This window comes from Trachypithecus francoisi, unplaced genomic scaffold (genome assembly GCF_009764315.1).
Source record: "Trachypithecus francoisi isolate TF-2019V2 unplaced genomic scaffold, Tfra_2.0 Lachesis_group10, whole genome shotgun sequence".
Lineage (NCBI taxonomy): Eukaryota > Metazoa > Chordata > Mammalia > Primates > Cercopithecidae > Trachypithecus > Trachypithecus francoisi.
Genome location: NW_022681455.1, coordinates 74,580,278 through 74,593,647, shown reverse-complemented (window position 1 = coordinate 74,593,647; position 13,370 = coordinate 74,580,278). Strand labels below are relative to the sequence as shown.

The following is a 13,370-nucleotide window of genomic DNA, read 5'->3' as shown; positions in this document are numbered from 1 at the left end:
ATCACAAGGGAGATTGCTGGGGCCATCCAGGTAAGGGATGGTGATGGCTTGGACCAGCATGAGGAAGGGAAGGATTCCAAAGAGAGACTATGTTTTGTAGATTGAGTTGACAGACTCTGTGGACAAATTCAGTGTTTGAAAGTCAGAGAAAAGATACCAAGAAAACTCTTCGGAGTGAGTCAGCAATGAAAATAGCTCTTATTTAAACAGTGTTAGGCTGGGCACAGTGGCTCATGCCTGTAATCCCAGCACTTTGGGAGGCCAAGGTGGGCATACCACTTGAGGTCAGGAGTTCAAGACCAGCCTGGCCAACATGACAAAACCCTCTCTACTAAAAATACAAAAATTTTAGGTGTGGTGGTGTGTACATGTAATCCCAGCTACTTGGGAGGCTGAGGCAAGAGAATCTCTTGAGCCCAAGAGGTGGAGGTTATAGTGAGTCGAGATTGTACCACTACACTCCAGCCTGGGTGACAGAGTGAGACTCCATTTCAAAAACAAACAAACAAACACAAAATATTGTTTATGACATGCCTGACACTGTTCTAATCACTTAACATGTATTACCTCATTTAGTCCTCACAAAGCCCCTGTAAAATAGGTATTGTTGTTAACCCCATTTTACAGATTAAGGAAATTGAGGCACAGAGTGGTTAAGTGGCTCACCCAAAGTCGCATACCTGGTAGGGGGTGCTGCTGGGATGTGAATCCGGATAGTTTGCCTCTAGAGTCTATACACCGGAATTTCACTCTGTATTCTCCCCAAAGAGCAATGTTCATGAAACAGGAAGTTTTCCAGGCTCCCTGCATCCTTCCCTAAGCCTTTCAGGCAATATACACAAATTGGCTCCGGGGAGCTACTTGCTGAAGATGTCTGAGGTCCAATGGAGGCAAACATTCCTCCAGGACACAGTCTAGACAATGTCCCTGTACCCGTTTCCACGTTGGGAAGCAGGAAACCAGCCCAGGGGCACTTGGGTTGCCTTCATTAGCCACAGCGTGAGGCAAAAGTTAAGAGCAAAAGCTCTGCAGATAGATCCAAGGCCATTAACAAGATCTGTGTGTGTCCCAATTTTCTCATCGGTGAAACGGGGACAGTGTTAATATCCCATGGGGTTATTATGAGTTAGTGTGTGTAAGGTGCCATTAAAAAGTACCAAGCGCGGTGGCTCGCACCTGTAATCCCAGCACTTTGGGAGGCCGAGGAGGGTGGATCACCTGAGGTCAGGAGTTCGAGACCAGCCTGGCCAACATGGTGAAACCCCATTTCTACTAAAAATACAAAAATTAGCCGGCATGGCGGTGCCACCTGTAGTCCTGGCTACTCGGGAGGCTGAGGCAGTAGAATCACTTGAACCTGGGAGGCAGAAGTTGTAGTGAGCCGAGATTGTGCCACTGCACTGCAGCCTGGGTGACAGAACAAGACTCCATTTCAAAAAAAAAAAAAAAAAAAAATACCAAGTACATTCTAAAAGCTTTTACAGTACGTGATAAAGAAATTAAATGGGCCTGGCGTGGTAGCTCACACTTGTAATCCCAACACTTTGGGAGGCTGAGGCAGGCAGATCACCTGAGATCAGGAGTTCAAGACCAGCCTGGCCAACATGGTGAAACCCCATCTCTACTAGAAATACAAAAATTAGCTGGGCGTGGTGGCACGTGCCTGTAATCCCAGCTATTTGGGAGGCTGAGGCAGGAGAATCACTTGAACCCAGGAGGCAGAGGTGAGCCAATATTGTGCCACTGCACTCCAGCCTGGGCGACAGAGCAAGACTCCGTCTCAAAAACTAACTAACTAAATAAATAAAATTAAGTGGTGGAGGGTAAGGGCACAAAGGAAAGAGATGGTGCTTCTCTAAGCCAGGACTACTGTCCACAGACCAGGGTATTTCTGGTCATGATCAGTCATCATGTCTGTCCCTATTTGATTTGAGAAAATGTTAAAGTCAGCCTGCACCAGTCTGCTCTCAATATGGAATCAGAGTCAATGAGAAGGAGTGGTGGAGCCAAACATTTGTGGCTGAGGCTGAACAGCACTAAGCAGTGAAGAAATGTGGTTTGTGCTTGGTTCACAGTATGCTGGTGGGGAAGCTGTAGGTCTAACATGGATCTGAGTGAGAACCCAGACCACTGGATGTCTCCACTCTGCTATTCCACAAGTCCCTCCAACTCTTCCTGTCATAACTGAGCCGAGCATCTCCTCCTGTCCCATCTATCCTCCCCGTCTATGCTCCTTTTCCTGATTTGGTGAATTGCATAATGAAAAGAAATACAAAGAGTATGAAGTCCAAAGTCAGATTACCTGGGTTCTAAACCCAGCTTTGTCACTTGTTAGCTATGCTTCCTAGCATAAGTTCCTTACCCTCTCTGTGCCTGTTTTCTCAACTGTAAAAAAAAAAAAGGGTGATAATAATAGTTATCTTCTGGAGCTGTTGTGAGGACTAAATGAAACTATGCTTCTGACCAGGCATGGCGGCTCACACCTATAATCCCAGCACCCTGGGAGGTTAAAGCAGGAGGACAGCTTGAGGCCAGGAATTTGAGACCAGCCTGGTAAACATACCGAGACTCTGTCTCTTAAAAAAATTTTTTTAATTAGCCAGACACTGTGGCACACACCTGCAGTTCCAGCTACTTGGGAGACTGAGGCAGAAGAATCACTTGAGCCCTGGAGTTCAAGGCTGCAGTGAGCTATGATCACACCACTGCACTCCAGCCCTGGACCATAGAGTGAGATCTTTTCTGAAAAAAGGCAGGGCAGGGTGAAAGAGAGAAAGAGAGAAAGAAAGAGAGAAAGACAGAAAGAAAGAAAGAGAAAGAAACAAAGAAAAGAAAGAAAGAAAAGAGAAAGAAAGAAAGAAAGAAAGAAAGAAAGAAAGAAAGAAAAGAAAAGAAAGAAAAGAAAGAAAAGAAAAGAAAGAAAGAAAGAAAGAAAGAAGAAAGAAAAGAAAAAAGGAAAGGAAAGGAAAGAAAGGAAGAAAGGAAGGAGAGAGAGAGAAAAAGGGAGGGAGGAAGGAAGGAAGGCAGGCGAAAAGGAAAAGAAAGAAGGAAGGAAGGAGAAAAGAAAAAAGAAAGAAAGAAAATAAAGCTTCTGTCATCCAGTAAGCACTGAATAAACAGCAATTAATGTGTATAGCCATTAGTCTTTTAAAAAAATAACAGTAGCTAGAACATATTCATTAAAACATTCACTATTCCAAGACCTTTTTATAGTGAACGCCTTTATTTCTCAAAACAACCCTCTGAGATAAATCCTATTATTAGCTCCAATTTACAGAAGAGGAAAATGAAACTCAGAAAGGCCAAACAACATGCTTGAAGTCACACAGCTTGAAGTCATACAGTTGGGATTTAAACTTGGGCCTTTTGGCTCCAGAGTCAAAGCTCGTAAACCCTACACTAAGTTGTCTCAAGAGTTCCTTTTGGCACTTTCACATTTTTGATTTTTTGATTTTTTACTTATTTATTATTTGTTTTCAGAGACAGTATCTTACTCTGTGGCCCAGGCTGAACTGCACTGGCACGATCACAGCTCAGTACATCCTCAACCTCCTCAAGTGATTCTCCTGCCTCAGCCTCCTGAGTAACAAGAACTACAGGCACATGCCACCACACCCAGCTAACTTATATACAGACAAGATCTTATTATTTTGTCCAGGCTGGTCTCAAACTCCTGACTTCAAATGGTGCTTCTGCCTCAGCCTCCCAAAGTGACTTTTATGTTTGTTTGTTTGTTTGTTTATTGAGATGCAATCTGGTTCTGTCGCCCAGGCTGGAGTGCAGTGGTACGATCTCAGCTCACTGCAATCCCCATCTCCCAGGTTCAAGTGATTTTCCTGCCTCAGCCTCCCAAGTAGCTGGGATTACAGGTGTGCGCCACCACGCCCAGCTAATTTTTGTATTTTTAGTAGAGATGGAGTTTCACCATGTTGGCCAGGGTGGTCTTGAACTCCTGGCCTCAAGTCATCCACTCGCCTCAGCTTCCCAAAGTGCTGGGATTCCCAAAGTGCTCACCACACCCGACCTTATGTTTTTAAAAACCTTTACTTTTCTACACCCTTCAGGATAAATGAAAGAATGAAACTGGCCAAAAAGACAGATCTAGCAAGTTTTTCACGTGCCGAAACAGTTTTCCTCAAGGTATGCTTGTCATGGGTTACTGGTGTGCTGAGCAGGACCAGTACATAATTTATGGGGTCCAGAGCAAAATGAAAATGGGAAGCCCGTGGTTCAAACAAATATTAAGAATTTCAAGACAGTAACAGACAGTAGAGCACTAAATGAAGCAGAGACTCTTCTCAGTGTGGGACCTCGCATGACTAGTCAGGCAGAAGTCACAGCTTCTTACGCAGAAGTAAGAATCCCCTTGGCCCTTGGGGCAGTCCAGCAGCCACAGGTGATCGAACTCCAGGTCAGCTGTCTAAGGGCTGTGAGCAGCCTTGACCTTTAGCCCAATGCCCCTTGATATGAAAAAGTTAGGAAGGAAGACTTGTCCTCGTGGATGAATCTGGACAGCAGGCCCTTCCCTAGTCTCCAGCACAACTGAACCAAAGCCCAGTTCTTTCCCCTAAGATTTATTAACCATCAAAATGTTCTGCATGTGTGGGCTGCCACAGCCCTCACGGTATAGATATATATGTCCCTGTGTTTCCACCGACTCCCAGCAGACATGTGGCAGCTTCATTTTGAAGCCTGGCAAATTCTCCTAGGACTCTCGCCGCTGCCGCCTCCTCCTCCTCCTCCTCCTCCTCCAACCTCCACCTACTCTCCTTCATTTTCATGCCTTCCAGGAGTCCCACACAATCAGGAAACCCAAGTGGGTGATGGGAGGATGGAAAATAGGGGCTGCAGGCTCTGAGCATTGTGATGATTGAAAAACCAGAGTCCCTGAGCTTGCAAGGCTGTGAGTCCCTTGGGCCACTGCATAAAGAAGCTGCGAGCTTGTGCAAGATAGTTTTATTCTCCACCTGGGTTCTTCAGGAGGCTCCTGGAACGTGGAGGCGTCTTGCCCACCTGACAGTCAAAAGGACTTGGTTCTAGCAGGGAACAATGACCAGCCAGTGGCTGGTGCTGCCACTTCTCTGACATTAGCAGCCCTGGTGCCTTCGCAATGCCTCTCAGAATTGTTTTTGGAAATCTATTAAATCAACAAGTATTCACTGAATGATATATCTGGGAGGCGGACCAGATTGTTCTACTGCTGACTGGCTTTGCACCTTTCACCAAAGTTTACCCATCTCTGCATCTCACCCAGACATTCGGCAGGGGGAAAGGTCTTCTCCAAATCCTAGGAAGGGATGTTTGGACTCCTGTGGTTTACTTCCCAAGCTGCCAGAACACACCTATCACATCACTTCTTCCTACTCTGATTACCACCCTCAGCCTCACCATCATTGCCTGCCTTCCTTCTTTCCTTCCTTCCTTCCTTCCTTCTTTCCTTCCTTCCTTCCTTCCTTCCTTCCTTCCTTCCTTCCTTCCTTCCTTCCTTCCTTCTTTCCTTCCTTCCTTCCTTCCTTCCTCCTTCCTTCCTTCCTTCTTCCTTCTTCCTTCCTTCCTCCCTCCCTCCCTCCCTCCCTTCCTTCCTTCCTTCTTCCTTCTTCCTTCCTTCCTCCCTCCCTCCGTTCCTTTTTCTTTCTCTCTCTTTCTTTCCTTTCTTTCTCTTTTTCTCTCTCTTCCTTTCTCTCTCTCTCTCTCTCTCTCTCTCGTTCTCTCTTTCTTTCTTTTTCTTTTTCTTTTTTTTTTTTTTCTTTTAACAGTCTCACCCTGTTGCTGAGGCTGGAATGCAGTGGCATGATCTCGGCTCACTGCAACCTTCACCTCTTCCCAGGTTCAAGCAATTCTCCTTCCTCAGTCTCCCAAGTAGCTGGGATTACAGGCATCCACTACCATGCCCAGCTAATTTTTGTGTTTTTGGTAGAGATGGGGTTGCACCAAGTTGATCTGGCTGGTCTTGAATTTCTGACCTCAGGTGATCCACCTGCCTTGGTCTCCCAAAGTGCTGGGATTACAGGTGTGAGCCAGTGTGCCCGGCCCATCATCTTAATTAATAACACTTATTGAGCATATACTGTGTGCCAGGCAGCATGTCAGGCACTTCACAGACATTGTTCCATTTAATGCTACAGCAAAAGTAGAGAGCTCATACTATTATTATCCCTATTTCACAGAGGAGGAAGCTGAGGTTCAGAGAGTGTAAGCAAGTTGTCCAAGATCACACAGCCTGGGAGCCAGGCTATTGCCATCACTTTAATATCTCTGCTTTGGGAGGCTCTCAGGAACCATCTGGACTTCATCCATCATGCAGGGCATCAAGAGCAGGCACAGCTATCCTTTCTCACCTCCTCTTCCAACCCGTGGCAGGAGCCCTCCCCATTGTCGGAGCTATGCCATCTCCTGAAACATGCCCCCACGCCTTCCCAGGGCGGCACCCTCACTGAGGACCAGGCTTGGCCTGTCCTTCAAGCCCCACCCAAATGCTTGGCACCCTGAGAGCATTCTCTGCCTGCTCTAAAGTCGACTCTGTCTTTGTGAGTCTGTGTTCTTTCTCCCCAGTGAGACAAAGCTCCTGCGGGAAGGACATGGCCTGCTTTTCTGTGTCCCCCACAGAGCCAGCATGGCGTAGGCACCATGTTGCTTACTGGGGCATCAACTGATTGATTCATCTGTGGCTTCCCGGTGCTCTGGTCACCTCCCCAGTCCTCCTCACAGCAGCCCCAGCTAAGACACCCCCAGACTCCACTGCACTCCCCAAAGACCTTAGGGCCTCTGACCAGACCCAGACTGACCCAGGCTGTTCCTTCCCAGCCCTTGGTTCCTGGGAGTGAGTGACACAGTTCGGCCCAGTTAATCTGGCTTCTCCCAAGTTCCTGACACAGTGGCTCCATGTGGTGTGGAAACAAACAGACCTGGTAGAAATTCCAAACTAACAGCATATTTCAAAAAGATCTTTGTTCAAATTCCAGCCTCGCTGTTTGGCTGGGTCACCCTTAAATAATTTATCTTCCCTGAGTATTAGTGTCCTTGCCAGTGAAATATGGATTAGAATGCACAGGGACTCACATAGTATGGAGAAAGTCTAGTATAGTACCTGGGACAGAGGTATCATGACACTGGTTTCCTACGTAGGGAACTCCTGTGAATGAAAGAGTCCCACGAGTGACCCGCCAGGCTACATAATAACCATCATCATCATTATTGCTCACACATCCCATGTCTCAGGGACATGCTAGGTGCTTTATATTATCTCATGTAATTGGCCATTCCAGTTTTCCAGTTGAGGAAACTGAAGCTTAGAGATGTTGAGAAATTCAAACAAGGTTACATGGGTAAGAAGGTGTAGAAGAAGGCCAGACTCAGTGGCTCCCACCTGTAATCCCAGCACTTCGAGAGGCCAAGATGGGCGGATCACTTGAGGTCAGGAGTTTGAGACCAGCCTGGTCAACACGGTGAAACTCCATCTCTACTAAAAAATACAAAATTATCGAGGTGTGATGGTGCATACCTGTAATCCCAGCTACTCAGGAGACTGAGGCACAAGAATTGCCTGAGCCCAGAAGGCAGAGGTTGCAGTGAGCTGAGATCAAGCCACTGCCTCCAGCTTGGGTGACAGAGGGAGATTCTGTCTCCAGTACTCCAGTAAGAGAGAAAGAAAGAAGGAAGGAAGGAAGGAAGGAAGGAAGGAAGGAAGGAAGGAAGGAAGGAAGGAAGGAAAAAAGAAAGAAAGAAAAAAGAAAGAAAGAAAGAAAGAAAGAAGAAGGAAAGAGAGAAGAAGGAAGGAAGGAAGGAAGGAAGGAGGGAGGGAGGGAGGGAGGAAGGAAGAAAAAAGAAAAAAGAAATGCTGAACCTCAGGCCCCACCCCAGACCTGTTGAATCAGAGTCTGTCCAGCTATGGCCCAGAAATCTTAAGCCAACCCCCCTCTGACCCCCACTCCCAGGGATTCTGCACCCCCTGAAGCTTGAGAAGTGAGTGCTTCCTTGAAGATGGGGCAATGAGAGGTGAGAATTCTGGCCTCTGGGCCTGTGTGCTTGCTGGCCACCCAGCCAGGATACTCTCCCGCTCATCTTAGTGTGGCTGCTCATGCTTGGCATTTGCTCTCAGCCCAGATGCCCCTTCTCTGAGAGGCTTCCCTAACCTCCAGCTGTGACAGGCTATTCTGCCTCCGTGTTTATTTCCTTCGTGTGATCCTTCTCCATCTCTCGCATATCCACAAAGGCAGGAGCTTTGTCCCTCAGCATCCCTAGAGTCAGGTATGGTGCTTAGCACATAGGAGGCACTCAATATATCCTTTTGCAAATTTGTTTTTATTTTTCATTTTTCTTGAGATGGAGTCGCACTCTGTCACCCAGGCTGGAGTGCAGTGGCACAGTCTCAGCTCACTGCAACCTCTGCCTCCCAGGTTCAAGCCATTCTCCTACCTCAGCCTCCCAGGTAGCTGGGACTAAAGGCATACACCGCCACAACTGGCTAAGTTTTGTATTTTTAGTAGAAATGGGATTTCACCATGCTGGCCAGGCTGATCTCAAACTCCTGACCTCAGGTGATCCTCCCACTTCAGCCTCCAAAAATGCTGAGATTACAGATATGAACTACCGCACCCCGCCAGTATATCCTTTTTCAAATGAATGAATGAAAAAACAGCAGCTTCTTGCCTAGTGCCCAGACCCTGGGGTCTCACTTCCAGCCAAAACAAGCTACTAGGCTCACCACTCTCTGGTCATACTATGGCACCTTCCAGCAGTATTGGCTCAATGATAATAAATGTCATTGTGATTAGAGTTCATAAGGACATTTTCTGTTGCAGGTGGGTGCATATGTTACCGAGTGGCTTTGGGCATATTCCGGGTGCTCTAACCAGAGGAAGGGCAGTTGTTAATGCTGTTCCTCGAAGCATGGAATATCCATGCTACCCACCTCAGGTTGAAGGGGTCGGGGGCTAACTAGCGCCTTCCTTCTACCAGGAAGGCAACCCCACCAGTACGAGGCTCCCTGGCTGCAGGTAGCATCTACCAAGGCTGCTATGTGGTATCCAGACAAGGCATTAAATAAGATCTCACCACATGGTGAGAAAGCTATTTCCTTTTCAATTCACGGTATCTAGCTGGAATTTAATAACATCATTTTGTTTTCATTGTGTTTATTTTTACAGTGGCCTTCTATTTACAGCCAGAGATACTCACTTTCCATTTACAGTTGGGTTATAAAGTTTCCTTTGAAAATAAATTTAAGTTAAAAAAAGCCGGGTTGATTTAAAGAGTGTCAACCTAAATGACGAACGGAGAGGAAAATGCTTCAAAAGAAAATGACGTTTATTAGGGAATAGGCATTGCAATGGGAATACAGGTGGCATAGTGAACTATGTGCATATTTAGGCAGGGAGGTAAAGGAAGACGAAGGTTTTTAAAGGAAAAATCAGGAGGATTCTGTAATTGTTTTGAGATAATTATCCTTGGCTACAAGGATGAATAACAAGGGTGGTGCCAGTTCGAGGCTGGACAAGCAGTTGCTGGGAAGATGTCCTTGTAGAAGTATTTTTTTGTGTAAGGTTACAGTGGTCTTTGCGCAAAGTTATGGTTTTTGCAAAAGAAGAGGTCTTGCTTTGTCTCCCAGGCTGGAGTGCAGTGGTGTGATCATGGCTTACTGCACACTTGACCTCCTGGCCTCAAGCAATAGCAGAGACTACAGGCATGCGCCATGCCTGGCTTTTTTTTTTTTTTTTTTTTTCCGGTAGAGATAGAGTCTTGCTGTGTTGCCCAGGCTGGTCTTGAGCTCTCGGCCTCAAGCAATCCTTCTGCCTCAATCTCCCAAAATTCTGGGATTACAGGCATGAGTCATCATGCCCAGACTTGTCAGGGTTTTTCGTTTGTTTTGTTTTGCTTTTAAACAGAGTCTCACTCTGTTGCTCCAGGCTGGAGTGCAGTGGCGCAGTCTCTGCTCATTGCAACCTCCACCTCCTGGGTTCAAGGAATTCTCCTGCCTCAGCCTCCCAAGGAGCTGTGACTACAGGTGCACACCACCATGCCCCGCTAATTTTTGTATTTTTAATAGAGATGGGGTTTCACCATGTTGGCCAGGCTGATCTTGAACTCCTAACCTCAAGTGATCTGCCTGCCTTGGCCTCTGAAAGTGCTGGGATTGTCAGGGTTTGTAACACAAGTGACTCCATTTTTATTCTGACAACTTTCACAAGAGAAATGTAACATAAATATTAAAGCATGTGACATAAATATATGGAGAAAAGTATAAAAACTGGGGAATGTGTGGTCTGCTGTACCCATTACGGAATAGGCCCACAGTCTCATACTCAGACGTGTTTCAGAAATTCAAATGTTTAGGATTTGACAAAGGTATGAGGGTTCATTTACCACAGATAACTTAACACCCCTGGGGCAGCACCCTGCTGTCAAATGCATTCATTGCTCTGCAGCAAAACTTAGAAATAATCATAGCAAGTGAAATAAATGAAGACCATGAATACTTTCCCAAGTCAGCTCAGGTCAGATTTTGCTCCCAAGTAAGTCCATGTGACGACCTCACAGTTTGCTGCTGTATGAACTCCAAGGAACTTTTATTTTTTCAGAGTTTTTTGGATTTCAGGAGCTTGGATAAGGGATTGTGGGTCTTAGAAATAATGCTGGCTGGGCGCGGTGGCTCAAGCCTGTAATCCCAGCACTTTGGGAGGCTGAGACAGGTGGATCACGAGGTCAGGAGATCGAGACCATCCTGGCTAACAGGGTGAAACCCTGTCTCTACTAAAAAAAATACAAAAAACTAGCCGGGCGAGGTGGCGGGCGCCTGTAGTCCCAGCTACTCGGGAGGCTGAGGCGGGAGAATGGCATAAACCCGGGAGGCGGAGCTTGCAGTGAGCTGAGGTCACTGCACTCCAGCCCGGGCGACAGAGCGAGACTCCATCTCAAAAAAAAGAAAAAGAAAAAGAAAAAAGAAATAATGCTAATACTAATATACTAATACTATATTATTAATATAGTATTAGGACTAATACTAATCCTAGCTGAAAGTTAATGAGCCTTTTACTGTGTTCTGTGCTTCACTTTCCTTGTTTTCAGTTACCTATGGTCAACTGAGGTTCGAAAATATTAAATGGAAAATTCCAGAAAGAAACAATTCATACGTTTTTCTTATTTTATTTTATTGTTTTAGGGATGCAGTCTTGCTCTGTAGCCCAGGCTGGAATGCAGTGGCATGATCACACCTCACTGCAGGCTCAACCTCTTAGGCACGAGCAATCTTCCTGCCTCAGTCTCCTGAGTAGCTGGGACCACAGGCAGGCACCACTATGCCCAACTAATTTCTTTTTCATTTTTGGTAGAAAAAGGGTCTCACTATGTTGCCCAGGTTGGTCTCAAACTCCTGGCCTTGAGTGATCCTCCCACCTGAGCCTCCCAAAGTGCTGAGATTACAGGTGTGAGCCAATGCACCTGGCCCAATTCATGAGTTTTAAACTGTACACTGTTCTGAGTAGTGTGATGAAATCTTGCTCTGTCCCACCCGGGGTGTGAATCCTCCCTTGTCCCAAGTATCCACACTGTACATGCTAACGGCCTGTTAGTCCCTTAACCATTGGCTTGGTTATCAGGCCTGACGCAGTGGCTCATGCCTGTGATCCCAGCACTTTGGGCACAGTGGCTCATGCCTGTAATCCCAGCACTTTGGGAGGCTGAGGGGGGAGGATCACTTGAGGCCAAAATGGTGAAATCCCGTTTCTACTAAAAATACAAAAATTAGCTGGGTGTGGTGGCATGTGCCTGTAATCCCAGCTCCTCAGGAGGCTGAGGCAGGAGAATTGCTTGAACCCGGGAGGCGGAGGTGGCAGTGAACTGAGATCTCACCACTGCACTCCAGTCTGAGCAACAGAGTGAGACTCTGTCTGAAAAATAAATAAATAAATAAATATGAAATAAAAATTAAAAGAATTGTCTTGGTTATCAGCATTGTCTCTGTTACTAATTGTGTTAGTATTACAGTGCTTGTGTTTAAGTAACCCTAGTTTTACTTAATAGTATCCCCAGCGCGCAAGAGTAGTGATGCTTGACATTCGAATATGCCAAAGAGAAGCTGTCAAGTGATTCCTTTAAGTGAAAAAGTGAAAATCCTCGACTTAGGAAAGAAAAGAAAATCATCTATTGAGGTTGCTAAGATCTAGGGCAGGAATCTCCTATCCATGAAATTGTGAAAAGTAAATCCAGGCAAGTTTTGCTGTCACATCTCAAACTGCAAGAGTTATGGCCACAGTGAGTGATAACTTTTATGATATACTGTTATAATTGTGCTGTTTTATTAGTTACTGTTGTTACTCTCTTACTGTGCCAAATTGATAAATTAATATTGTCATAGGTGGGTATGTAGAAGAAAAATCAGTATAAATAGGATTTGGTACTATCTGCAGTTTCAGACATCCACTGGGGGTCTTGGAATGTATCCCGTGTGGATGAGAAGGGACTACTGTATACCCATTTATCAGATGAGGAAACTGAGGCCTCAAGCAGTTAAGTCACTTGCCAAAGTTATACAGCTAATTCAATGGGGGAACCTGAATTGGAAACCAGACAGGTGGGAGGAGAGTAGTGAAGAGCCTGGAACTCAGACATAGCCACCCTCACCCCCACCCTGTGCCCCGCTGATGACTCTCACTCTCCTATTTGGATTGACACGCTCAAATCAGCATCATTCCTTCTGTTAGGTGAGGAAGGAGCACCGTCTCCAGATGCCCCAGAGAACACCGCCCAGCCAGTGCCTGTGAATGACTCTTACCAGGTCATTAGCACCTCAAAGGAACGCCGGCCACCCTTGGGTACCTGCCACAAGCTGCCAAGAGAAGCTGGATGCTTCACAGCCAGTTTCTCTTAGTCTTCTCCTCTGCCCCCTCCCCACTAAACACACACTTTTTTCTCTTCAGTTGCCATTTTTATTGAACAAACAAATCTTGTGCCAGGCAGTGCTTAGCTAAACATTTTCTTATGCATTAGCTCTGTTTTTAGAAGACTTTTACATTTGAAAAATACAGGAAAATGGAGCCAAAAAGGAAAAAAAAGGTAAAACTCCCTCCTAAAACCCTTTTAAGAAGAGAGTGTAAGAAGCAAGTCTTTCCCCTTCTGCTTCTCAAATTCTACCCCCTCCCCAACCCACAGAGGTTCCTTAAAGTAACTTTCTCAATCATTCCATGTGCATATTGAGACATATCTATACTCATGTCTTTATCTATGATTATGTCTATAATCTAAATCAATATCTACCTATTTTGCCATCAAGCCACAAAATACCTCCATACAGTTGCTCAGGTGGTGCACTGCTCAACTCCCAGGGCCACCATTCACATAATCAGCCTTGCAATCCACTCACATATATTTTTTGC

At 45.9% G+C, this 13,370-nt stretch overlaps 1 protein-coding gene across 1 annotated transcript in view; it reads left to right on the top strand.

Moving 5' to 3' along the window:
* CACNG3 (calcium voltage-gated channel auxiliary subunit gamma 3) overlaps positions 1 to 13,370 on the top strand; it is a 110,111-nt gene that overhangs the window by 55,973 nt on the left and 40,768 nt on the right. The window lies entirely within an intron of this gene.